The sequence below is a fragment of the Phodopus roborovskii genome, unplaced genomic scaffold, assembly GCF_943737965.1.
Source record: "Phodopus roborovskii unplaced genomic scaffold, PHOROB, whole genome shotgun sequence".
NCBI classification, from domain to species: domain Eukaryota; kingdom Metazoa; phylum Chordata; class Mammalia; order Rodentia; family Cricetidae; genus Phodopus; species Phodopus roborovskii.
The window spans coordinates 28,613,375-28,626,638 of record NW_026125295.1 but is presented as its reverse complement, the minus strand read 5'-3'; positions in this window follow the sequence as shown (position 1 = coordinate 28,626,638).

Below are 13,264 nucleotides of genomic sequence, written 5' to 3'. Positions count from 1 at the left end.
CAAAACCCTACAATAATGATGGATAATAACAACATCAATAAACACTTAGCATCATTAGTTTTTATGGAAATATAAAATAAACTCAGATCATATAGCATTAACTTTCCAGGCAGACAGCTCAAATTCAAACTCAGTTCCTAACAAGAACTCTCATATAATACTGATAGGAAAAGTACACTAGTACCTTGACTCTAAATATGACTAGCTGTTTCAAGTTCTTGCTGCCCACAATGATTGGCTACAACCTAAAATTTCTGAGTGAATATATCCTTTCGTCTTTACATTTTTTTTTTTTTTTTGCTAAATTATTTCATCACAACCACAGAAAAATAAATTGGGGCATAATTATCCTTCTATTGCTGTGATGAAACACCATGACCAAGGTAACTTATGAAAGAAAGCATCTAATTGGGTTTACAGTTTCAAAGGGTGAGAGTGCATGATGGCAGAGCAAAGAGATGATGGCAGGAATAGCTGAGAGCTCACAGGAAGCAGAGAAAGCTAACTCAAAATGGAATGAGTCTTTTGCAACTTCAAATTCCATTCCCAATGACACACTTCTTCCATCAAGGCCACACTTTCTAATACTTCACAAATAAGTATTCAAACATAGAAATCCTATGGGGGGGTATTCTCATTTGAACGACTTTCTACCACCTTGCCCCCATAAGCTTGTGGCCATATCATAGTGCAAAATAAATTTAGTCCATCTTCAATGGTCCCTATAGTCTTTCTCATTCTCAATACTACTTTAAAATTTCCATCTCTAGGACTGGAGAGATGACTCAGCTGTTAAAGCCTAGGCTCACAAGCACAAATATTCCATGTCTTCTGAGATTCATAGCAGTCTCTTAATTGTAATCCCTTGTAAAATCAAAAGCAAATAATATACTTTCAACATACAGTGGTATGTTTCAAAGGGGGAAGAATCAGTGAAGAAATACTGGACCAAAGAAAACTGAACACACCAGGGGAATCTCCAATACTGTAATTTCCATGCCTTGTGTCAAAAGCTTAGATGGCCCCACCCTTCAAGCTTTATTCTCTATAAGATATAATCATCTTGTGTGTTGTTTTCATGCCTCATGTGCAGTCCTCTCTGGCAGATTGTGCATAGCTCTGATACTTCTAACATGTTGGTTTCTCCAATATAACCCATTACTTCATGCAATGGCCCCTTGGGGTCTCCATGCTAGGACTCCTCTGCTACATACCTGGCCTAAGACGGTTTCTTTAACCATAGGGGAGGAAGATTTCACAGCTCCTTTACCCAAGCATCTTTCATGACTCTGAGAATGTATAGACAATGTAGACACCTTGATCCATAATAGGAAGCAAAGACATCAAACTAAAAATCAATGGATCTTTCACAATAAAGTTACTCTTCAGTGGCATATTTTCCCACAATAAAAACAAACTTCTTAACACCTGAAGCAGTCATTGGCTAGGCACCATGTTTTTAAAACATATGTAGTGTCTATTATCAACCACAGCCCCACATTGTCACAAATGCTCTTAGATATTATGTGCAATTACCCTGTTATATCCAGAAGTCACTGTTTCCCTGCAGTCACCAACTCTGGCTCTTACTTTTCTTTAATGATCCTTGAGGTTGCAAAGGAGTGGGATAAGGATTTAAAGCTTAAGATTTCCATTTATTTACTTATTTTTGTGCACATTGACCTTTTGTGAGTCTATGTTGATCAGCATCTACTACAACTAGACATTTATCTCAGATTGAACTGTTGGGTGGGGCCCAGGCAGTGGCACCAGGATCTATCCCAGGGGGCATGAACTGGCTTTTTTGAGCCCATTCTCTATAGTGGGATAACTTGCTCAGTCTTGATGCAGATGGGAGAGGCTTGGTCCTACCTCAACTTGGTATGCCAGATTTTGTTGATTCCCCAAGCAAGGCCTTACCCCCTCTCAGGAGTGGATGGGGAGTAATAAGGGTGGGAGGCTGGGGGGCAGGAGAAGGGGGAGAGAACTGCGATTGGTATGTAAAATAAAAATATTTTTAAATAAAAAAAACAAGAAAAGGAGTTTATCTCAGGAGGTTTGAGAGATACACTAATCTATAAATATAATAGCATCATTTGGAATCAGTTTAATACATTTACTCATTCTTGTACTATCCTTACATTCCTTTTCAGAAAGTTCTTGCCCATGACTATATCTTGAAGTGTTTCCATAGAACAATTTCAAAGTTTTGGGCCTTAAAGTCTTCAATCCATTTTGAATACAAATTTGTGCAGGATGAGGGGCATACAGCTCAATTCATTCTTCTACCTGTGGACATCCAATGTGTATCACTGTTGCTAGTAGTTTTCTCGCCATCTTGGTCTCACTGCCACACTGGCCCCAAGTATCACACAGAGATGCTGTATTAAATATAATACTGTTGGCCATTTACTAGTTTCTTATCAGCTAGCTCTGTCTTAAATATTAACCCATTTCTATTAATTGAAGCATTTCCACATGGTCTCAACTTATGAGAGAGGGTCCAACCTCTGTTCTATCAAGACTTTACATGTTGACTCTTCCCTACAACTTCCTCGAATCCTCCTTGATGCATAGTTACACCTATCTTGCTTTCCTATTGGCCAACAGTGCTTTGTTCATTAACCAATAAGAGAAACATATTTACAGAATGACATCTCTCATCATATCACTGTTATGTTTTGTTTAGCCGAAAATAAAGGAATAAGTAAAGTGTCCATGAACCTTCAATAAAAATAATCCAATGAATTCTTAAGTAAAAATGTAGCCCAAATTTGGTAATCCATATGTGTATTCTCAACATTTGCAAAGCTGAGGCAGAGGAATTGCATCGAAATATAGGTCATCCTGAGCTACAGAGTAAGTTATAGTCTAGCTTTGGCTGTTAAGTGAAGCTCTATCTTCAAAAATCTACAATCAGAAATAAAACAGAAGCAAACAGACAGGAATAAAAATAATTTACTTTAGTAGAATTTTGTATTGAATGAAAATCTAAACAAAACACTATGTTTTTAACTCTGGTTAAGTATAGGTAATTTCATTTCATTTTTTATGACATCCATGTCCATTGTTTTCTGACTTTTTAATATTTGTTCATATAGTTTGTGTAACATTGAATTTTAAAAGTCTTCAAGTTTTTACAAGGACCATTTTTGCAATATGCTTATCATCGTTGAAATCCTATTTCTACCAGGTGATACTATATTGGTACACAAAGTCATACTTCAAATTCTTTTATGTAAAGTTGAGCTAATGTATTACTGACACAAACTTTGTTATAGAATAACATGATCAAAAATCACTTAATTTCAAAAATGTAAACACAGAAATAGTATTCATTGTCTTATGTTCTTTATGTCTTGGTTTATATCCTTTTAACATGGTACTACTGTGTTGTAGAGGACATTATTTTTACACAAGTATATAGCATCACACATTAGCCTAGACCTCATTTTCTTTTTCCTGCTAATATCTTAGACAGTTCGCTGGGACAATTATAATTCGACATTCATCACACACACACACACACACACACACACACACACACACACACTTTTATTTATCTTTATAAAACCTAGGAAGCACAAATGAAGGAAAACATATTTGTCTTTAATTCTCACACTATGAATGTTTTCAGCTGTATCTATTTTTCTAAAACTGACATAAATTCATTTTTTATCTGGACTCACATTTTAAGACACTAAATTCTTCAAAACTTTTTCATTTTGAACTTCAAATTTTAAGATAATGGAGTTTGGCAAAATGTATCACCTCTATTCTACATGCTGCCTCTCATAATAGACACTGGCTTTTTAATCAGTCCCTGTACCTTTATGCTGTTAAAATACCTGTGAATTTCAAGTGCAATATAATTGGCATTATAACAAATGATCTATCAGAGTGTTGTTGAACATTACAGGACACAGAGCTATGCTATTCCATTGTTGCTATGAATAGAAACACCCAGACACCAATTACCATCTCATTGCTGTGACTGCTTACTGGTCCTGTTGTGCTCATCAAACTTACATCTTTGTAGTTCATATTTTGATTTCAAAAAGTTGAGCTAAGAAAAGATTAAATTTATTATGAATGCAAATAAATGTGAAGCACACAAAGCTAATTAAGTTTATAACCACTGAGAATAAAATGAATAGGAAAATTAAATTGCTTTGCTTCAAGGAAAATCTTTTAGGAAACATTTGTTGAGTAAACACAGTTGAATTTAGGAATGTTTTCCTATACAGTTGATATTTGACCAGTATTTTCACCAGTGACAGCTATATGAATTTCCTTTGTTTTTAAGACATTTAACTATGATCTTTATATCACATCAGTTCTGAATATTGTGGCGTATGAGTGGGAAGAATTGTACATCCTAAACATTTACATAGAGCTTCAAAAATTGTTAAAGCTAGTGGTGGTAAAATAATACATTACAACACTGAAAATGCAATTAAATGAAGAGAAAACTGATGATAATAGAAAAATACAGCTGAGAGTTTTTGTGCTGAAATAATATCAGCTGAATAATGTTTTCACATGTGACATGAATATTCTCTTCATTTTTTATCTGCTATTCTTTAAACCCTTACATATTCATCAGCAATATTTTAATATACATACACATATTTTAATCATTATGAGGGAAATTTTTCAATTCTGAAATGCATCTGTGATCATTTTTATTAGTTTTAAATCCTATGCAACCAATCGGTTTGTTCAGCTGGACATTTGGCAATAATAACATCTTTTTTGTTTACCAGCTGACAGGTTTGTTGATGTCCCCGTGACGCCTTTCCATGGTGAGGCAGTGTTTAGATTGACTCTGGGGTATTTACACATGATGGAGGTAATCTCTTTCTTTTCTGAGACTCACAAACAAAGCAGTTAAATCCCCATCACAAATGACTATACTGGGACTCATTACACTTTTCATAGGCCTGGATCTTTTTGTTTCTGAATCCCTAAAACATTTATATAGGGCAATGAAATTTTCAAAGAACCTGAGCCAATTCTTTTAACAAAGAATGAGACTCATTGCTTTGAAAGATTCCATTTTCTTCTGATAGCAAGGATATCATCCAAAGACTAAAAACGAATTGGAATAACGAAGAAGAAAAACTGCTTCTGAGGCTGAGGCAGTATAGGGTCACTATTCAAGTGCTGTTTATATTACCCAAGTGTTAATTGACTTATTTTTGTGACAGGCTTTTCTTGAGGTGCTACCATGGGCCAGGATATGTCTGAGGAAACATGGCCTCAGATCTGTCTCAGCTCAGACCAGCAGAAGAGAAAAACAATAATGGGCTAAGGCCTATAAAAAACGAGAGTGGAAAGTTCTGGTGTGGGAAAGAGAAGAGTGGTTCCATGCATGCTCAGAATAGGACAGAGGGGAAAGCTCAATGGGCAAGCCTTGTGAATGTTTAGGGATCTATACTCACTAGCTGTAAGATAAACTATTTAAACTTGCATTCTACAATTTCAGAATATTGACTAACAGGGAGAAAAACAGCATTTTAAGAGGAGATTGATTTTGTGGCCTTTTGCATCTCATAAGTACAAATTAAGTAGAGATTCACACAGTATATAAATATGGATTCATATATTGGTATGTCAGATACCTTTTTGGTAACACTAGGCTAAGAGCTTAAAATGACAATTTGGCTTGGCATTAGTAGTCTATGAGCATAGCCAAATACCATTGGGTTTTATTGATATTTTTTCCTCCAGTCATTTTTGGTTCTTGCCTAGGGTCATACAACCTGTGAGTCCTGATGCTCCAGGACGTGTCGTGATGGGCTCACTCTGCTAGCATGTTTTTTTATTTTTTTTTTTTTATTTTTTTGGCTAGACTAGTCATTGGTTGGCCACCTCATCAATCTCTAGGTCTCCCTTACCCCAACACATTCCATAGGCAGGATAGACTGTAGGTCAAATGTCATGTGGCTGAGTAGGTGTCCTGCTCCCTCCATGCATCTGCTATTTTTAGGAGTCTTAGCTGGGTGTCATCCTAGTGTATTGGTGAGAGATTCCTTTGGGCCAGGTTTTTACCTAACCTTGAAATGCCATCCCTTTCCAGTTACATGTTATGCATGCATTTTATGACAATTACCCCACCACTGCTCCTATATCAACCCCACTTCTCAACCATCTGAGGTTTGTGACTCTTGTTCTAAAAGCCCATGAAGACCATTGGGTGCTGCCTATATGTTCTCAGATATGTGGTATTCACTGGCATCTGGTAAACTTAACAAAGGACAAACTCTTAAAGAAATGGACCATCCCTCTCCCAGAAGCTATCAATTGGAAATAGCTTCTCAGCTAAGGATGCATGCTAGACTTCACCATCACCTACCATTCCATGCCAGATTGGTCTGGTTTAAGCTTGCACAGTCAGACCTCCTCTGTGGTCACATATGTAGCTGTCCTATTGTCTCAGGAAGACATTGTTTTCTTGTAGTCTCCCACACCTCTGACCCTGAAACACTTTTCACCCTCTCTTCAGTGAAAATATGTACTGTTTGCTTTTCTGGGTCTAAGTTACCCATTCATTACATTGCTTCCAGCTCCTTTTTCCTACCTGTGAATATTACAATTGTTTGTCTTAACAGCTGAATAATATTTCATTCTGTAAATATAATAAATTTTTATTGTCCACTCTTCATTGATGGACATGTAAACTGTTTTCATTTCCTGGGTATTGTGAATACCACAGCAATGAATGTGTATTTGTAGATGAGGATATGCCATGTTTGTGTTTTGTGTGTGCATATGCATGAGGGCATGTGTGTATATATGTGTACACATGACCAGCCTGCCATATGTTTCAAGGCCAAAGGAATACTTTTGGGAACCAGTTCTCTCCTTTGATCACATTGATCACAGTGATCAAACTCAATTCACCAAGTTTGGCAACAAGCACCTTCACCTACTTAACCAGAGTGTCTCTGGATTCTGACTCTGTGGCATGGGTACTAGATGTCGACCAGGGCTCTCTGGCCTATGCTATGGCAGGGCTAATCTTTAGCCATAGTTGCTGTAGTATACAAGGTAACTAGAGATTAGATAAAGGTTCATGTAGCACCCCTGGCTCTTGGACTAGGGGCATGTGTCACAATGGGGTGGATTATTTCTATAGTAAAAAGATGGCATGTATGGTTGTTGCTAAAGCGGGCAGTGTAGGAATATTTCCAAAAATGGCTGTCAGTTCTCTAAATAGTGCAACATTTCAGATTTGTCTGCAAAGCATGCTACTGGTGACCATGTTGGCACCCACTACAGGGATTATCTTGGTAGGGACCTACCTCTGGTAAGGTCCTGGTCATGTTGAAATGTCTCATGTATTCTCATGTGCATGTATAGTAATTCTCCATTGATTTATGTATGGGGTTGTCTAAAGCTTTAAAAATGGATATTTGATGCCTTCCAAACTTATTAAGGATTTAACAATAATTGCCTATATGCTATATTTTAGGAGAAGTAAAATTTAATCTCATGTTTCACCACCTTCTTGCTGATATTTTTTCTTTAATTTTTTTTTTTATATCAAATTGTCAGAGGAGCTGGACACTGTGACTTGCAATATCATCTCTTAGGAGACTAAAGCAGGACTGAACAAGTTCTGGGACAACCTGTTGTTGCAGAAGAGCTTTCTTGAAAAAAAAATAAAATGGAAAATTATAAATATTGAACCAATAAATCAAAAGCAAAAGATGTCTGTCTTAGGGTCCTCCTTGTTTCCTAGCTTCTCTTGTGGTGTGGATTGCAGGCTGGTGATCCTTTGCTCTATGTCTAAAATCCATATCTGAGTGAGTACATACCATGTTCAACTTTTTTGTCACTGAGTTGCCTTACTTCCCTGTGAATTTCAAGATCCATTGATTTTTTTTTCTGCTGAGTAGTACTCCAATGTGTAAATGTACCACATCTTCCTTTTCCATTCTGTACCCCACTTTTTAATTGGATTATTTGGTGTTTTGGTGACCAGCTTCTTGAGTTCTTTGTATATTTTGGAGATCAGCACTCTGTCAGATAAGGGGTTGGTGAAATTTTTTTCTCCTTCTGTGGGCTACTCTTTTGTCTTGTTGACTGCATCCTTTCCCATACAGAAGCTTCAAAGTTTGAGGAGGTTCCATTTATTAATTGTCAATCTCAGTGTCTGTGCTACTGGTGTTATGTTCAGGAAATGGTCTCCTGTACCAATCCATTCAAGTGTACCTCTCACTGTCTTTTCTAAGAGATTCAGTGTGGCTGAATTTATGTTGAAGTCTTTGATCCATTTGGAATTTAGCTTTGTGCATGGCATCCGGTTGTGCCAGCACCAATTGTTGAAAATGCTTTCTTTTTTTCCATTGTAAAATTTTAGTAGCTTTGTCAAAATTCAGAGGGATATTAAGAATAGAAGACAATGGTTACAACCTTGAGAATAATGAATATTTCAAAAGAAAGCATAACAATGTAAACTTAGTTATATGTCCATAGTCCAAATGACTTGACAGATTTTGTTGATCTCTCCTGGATGGCATCTCCCTTCCTGTGGAATGGGGGGGGGAATGGGATGGGAGGGTGGTTGAGAGCATAAGAGGAAAGGAGAAAGGCTGAGGGAAGGAGGGAAGGAGCAGGAACTGGGATCGATATGTAAAATAAGAAAAAAATAAAAATTAAAAAAATTCCACTGAGTCCAATTTAAAAAGAACAAGTGCATATATAGAAGTTTTCTAAAGGCAATTGAAAATGCACAGTAACATGATAAAATTTCCAAGATTTCATGGACTCACATAGATGGAAATCTCATTGATTGATTTAGTCAATCAATTATTGGTTATGGAAGTACCTTAGAAGTCCAGAATTTGGACTTGCACAATTCTGGGTTAGATTATCTCATAGGAAAAGAAAGAAAGAGGCAAACAAATAAATAAATAAAGTCCTTACTACATTCCCACTGATAAAATTGATGGAGAAAAGGGAAAACCAGACAAGTAATCTCTTTCACGCAGAACTGAAAATTATAAATAAATGCTTAGACAAAATACTATGGGTGATGAAGAAACAAATGAAAATTATGGTAGGGTTTCTATTAAGTAACAGAGGAATCTTGAACTATTAGAAAACTAACAAATTAAACTGTAGAGTCACCAATGAACAGAGAAACAATATTGCCATTGTAAATACACACCAAAAAGTGATTTTAGGCCATTTCAAATAAAATTGCCAATAACATGGGAAAAGGAGGCAAGCACTTACACGTAAGAGAGATTATCAAAGATCACTTAACAAGCTCAATTTTAAATCATGAACAACAAAACTGTTTCTAGAAGATTGGAACAGGGCAAAAATGCAGATTTTTTTCCTAATTATTCTATATTCTTGAAGGATTTTAGAAAATACAATAAAAAAGTTAATAAGGGAAATATTGTTATATTAGATATGGAAATACATAACAATGTATGTGGAAATTAACATATAAATATTTCAATGGAATGGGTTACAGATAATTTACTAAATGACAACATACAGGTGGCTATTTTGGATTAAAACCAATTTATATTCAATAAAATTTAAATATATAAACAAAATGCATGCAGTATTAATAGACACTACAATAAATTAGAAAACTTTTGAGAAGAACCTCAAGATGCTCTAATTCACTAATAGTAAGAAAATCTAAATCAGAGTGGCAATAACTTCATTCATGCTAGAGAAATTAAGCCAATAATACCTGCTACTTATAATGACTCTCCTACCTTGCTGGAAGAAGAATAAATTGCTAATAATGTTTTGAACAATTAATCAATCTTCATTTAAGCAATATAGGATCAGAGACTTCATACAAAGCATTAAAACACATATGGTTATTTTTCATAAACATTGACATTTGTACATGTTTCTGAAAAAGTTATTCTGTATCAAATAGCAAATATGTGAATAAATGTTGCTCCACACATATGTTTTCATGCTATTTATACCTTTTGTCTGTATTATCACATGGTGTTTAGAATGGAGGATAAATTTTTCATTTAATTTAAAAATATGAGGCTAGTCAATACCCAAAATATAAACTTATTTCATATAATAAATGAAAAAATGTACTTATAAATATATTAATTAATCTATTTTTATTTTATAAACACCATAGAAAATTAACAGATTTTAAAAACCATTTATGTAGACCCCATGATATTCTTACAAAGGGAAGTATTAAAAGATATATTAAAGTCAGAGAAATAAAATAAATTGATATATATATATATATATATGTATGTATGTATGTATGTGCGTGTGTGTGTGTGTGTGTGTGTGACAGGTGGGTAGGTAAATAGATGTTCATTTATTTATTTATTTTAACTTTGGACGTTTTGTAATATATATATTTTCATAATTTTCACCCTCACTTTTCTCATTTCAATCCCTCTTCCACTAAAAACCTACTTTATACCAAGAAGTGTCTCTTTAACTTTCATGTCTTTTTTTCCTATACTGGATTCACTGAGTTTGATTATGGTTTCTTGCTTGTTCATGGTTTGATGGTTAGTTACTAAAGAATGAGCTACTTTTTGGTAAGTACGTCATTGAATAAAGTGACCTGCCCCTGCCCCAACAATTATTAACTGACAATAGTACTTCAAGAAGGGTTCTCATATACCCTTTCCTTCCAAACAACCCGTGATGAAATGTTAGCAGGCCCAATTTAGTGAATGTGCTGTGCAATTTACCAGAGATGCAGTAAATTCATGCACACATATTATCTATGAGACATTTATTGGGGTATATCATCTTATCCTCTAGTTCTTACATTTTTAACACACCCACTTCCCAGAGAATTAGAGGGGGGTGTACTGATGTCACACTTAGACTCAAACACTCTGCCCTTAATTACTGTTGGCACTTTGATCAGTTGTGAACTTCTGTACTAACAATTCTCAGCTATAAGAAGTGTCTCCATCAAGGACTGAGAGGAAAAACTAATCATGAATACAGAGAAGATATTAAAAGGTAGTTTAGTACATTCATTTAGCAAAATTAATTAAATAATTAATAAAATAGTATTAGGTACTGCTTTAGAGTCTATGGTGTCCTCAGACATTGGCTCCAGATCAGGTTTACAATATCAGATATGAGCTCACTCTGGGGAGCTAGCCTCAAATCCAATCAGAAAGCAGTTCGTTTCTGCCATCACAATCATCATGCCATTATTGCAGCACCAGGCACAACTTTATTTCTTCTGTGGTGTTAGGAATGAAATCCATAGTTTTGTTTGTTTGCTCTGCCACTGAGCAAGACTATCAGACGATATTTGTTTGACTTGTTTGGTTTTTAGCAATGAGAAGCTATACCCTTGTTAAGATTTAGGATAAAATAGGACTCTTGGCATACTCCATGAAGCTTGGCTATTTACAAGTATATTAAATATAGAAAATTATTGTGAAGGATGAGTTAGTCCATGATACGTCATTAGCAAACTGGAGAAATGGGAAAAGCCATTGGTATAACGCAATGGAAGTTCTGAAGTCTTTGGAACTAGTATCTATGATGTCTAAATGCAGAGGAAAATGAGAGAGAGGGAGGGAGAGATTCACCTCCATCTTTTTGTTATATTCAAGTTAATGATGGATTAGAAGCTGACCGCTTACTTTAGTGAAAATAACCTTTATAGTTCAAATATTAAACTCCTTAAGATTCTTTCACATAGACTCACTCAGAAGTAATGTTTAATATCTATAAAAGGTATTCTTCAGTTAAGCATAGTTGAAAACATAAAATTAACTATTAGAAGATGAGAGATGTGAGATTAAAAATATAATAGCCCATCCATATATATGGTGCTGAAGAAGAGGAGTGGATCACTACAAATGCCAATTATTTTCCGAGTAGGAATTTGACTGATTTCTACTTTCTTCTTTGTGTCATTAAACAGTTTTTGGTTTTTGCAGTGTATGTTTGTGTGTGTGTGTTTGTGTGTTTGTGTGTGTGTGTGTGTGTGTGTGTGTGTGTGTATATATATATGCTTGTATACATGCATATATGCATACATATATATGCATGTATTATGTATGTGTATGTATATAGCATAATCAGAAGAACCACACTGTTTATGTAGAAAGTGGAAGAACGAGCCTCAGCAAACAACACTGATGAGACGTCTTGATGCCATTGAACCTTAAACATCACATAAAGAACTTATTATCATTAAGCATCATTTGCAGCTGAACTTCTGTGCTTCGTTCTGCAGAGAAAGATAAGTTGCTTAAATTCACAAAAACCTGTTACTCACTGATATGGCTTTTTCTTTGCATTACTTTCTGGTAATATACTAGTAAAAACATGTCTGACTAAACACATGTACACACAGACATACACACACAATCACACACACACACATACCATTTCTTAAAAGTAGAGAAGAAATACACATGGAAAATAGTATAATGTGAGGCTATTAGCCATGTAGCTTCTCTGATTAATATTGTCTCTAACTATATCTCCTTCCACACTCTAACACATCCATTTCCCAATCTCTTTCTTTAGTGACTCTCTTATTAAATTTGTGAACAATGATACCAACTCTCCTTTCTGATATCTTTAACTTTTTATTGCTACTTTTCCTGGTTCCTGTTCTTAGATTGTTTAGATTTGTGTAAAACATAAAATCTAGACTATGACATTCTACCACATTACTCATTTCCAACATTGTCCTCTTGGATTCTCAATTTAGAAAAACTGCATCATCTGTTGAGGATATAAGATATAGGAATTATTCTTTTCTCAGAGTTTCAATTCCTTTTACTATATAGTAATTTTATTTGTTTTTTGAGAGTTTCAAACACAACTACACTGTGTTTGTATTATTTCCATCCTTCATTCACCCACCTCCAATTCATCCCATCTGCCCTCACTCCCCCTGGAATTCTTTTCTTCTTCAGTTTTTGATACGTGCATGTATGTGTTTAAGTTTTTAAAATATGTATAATATTGTATACAGCAAGGCACTGGGTGAGTATCTCTAGGCTTACACATGCATGTCATGCAATATGTGTCATAGACGTGCCACACAGTTACAGGAATTAATATTTGTCTTTATTTGGTTCTTACTTTTAGCCACATTCTTCATTCAGTTTCCCTATTTCCCCCTTTTAGAATTCACTTTAGTTCCTTTATCTTAGAAATATAACATCCTTTAAGGACACTAGAAGACTGTTTCTTTCTTGCATCTCAGAAGAGACTTTGAAATTTGACTTTTAAATTATCCTAATGCTGTACTGTG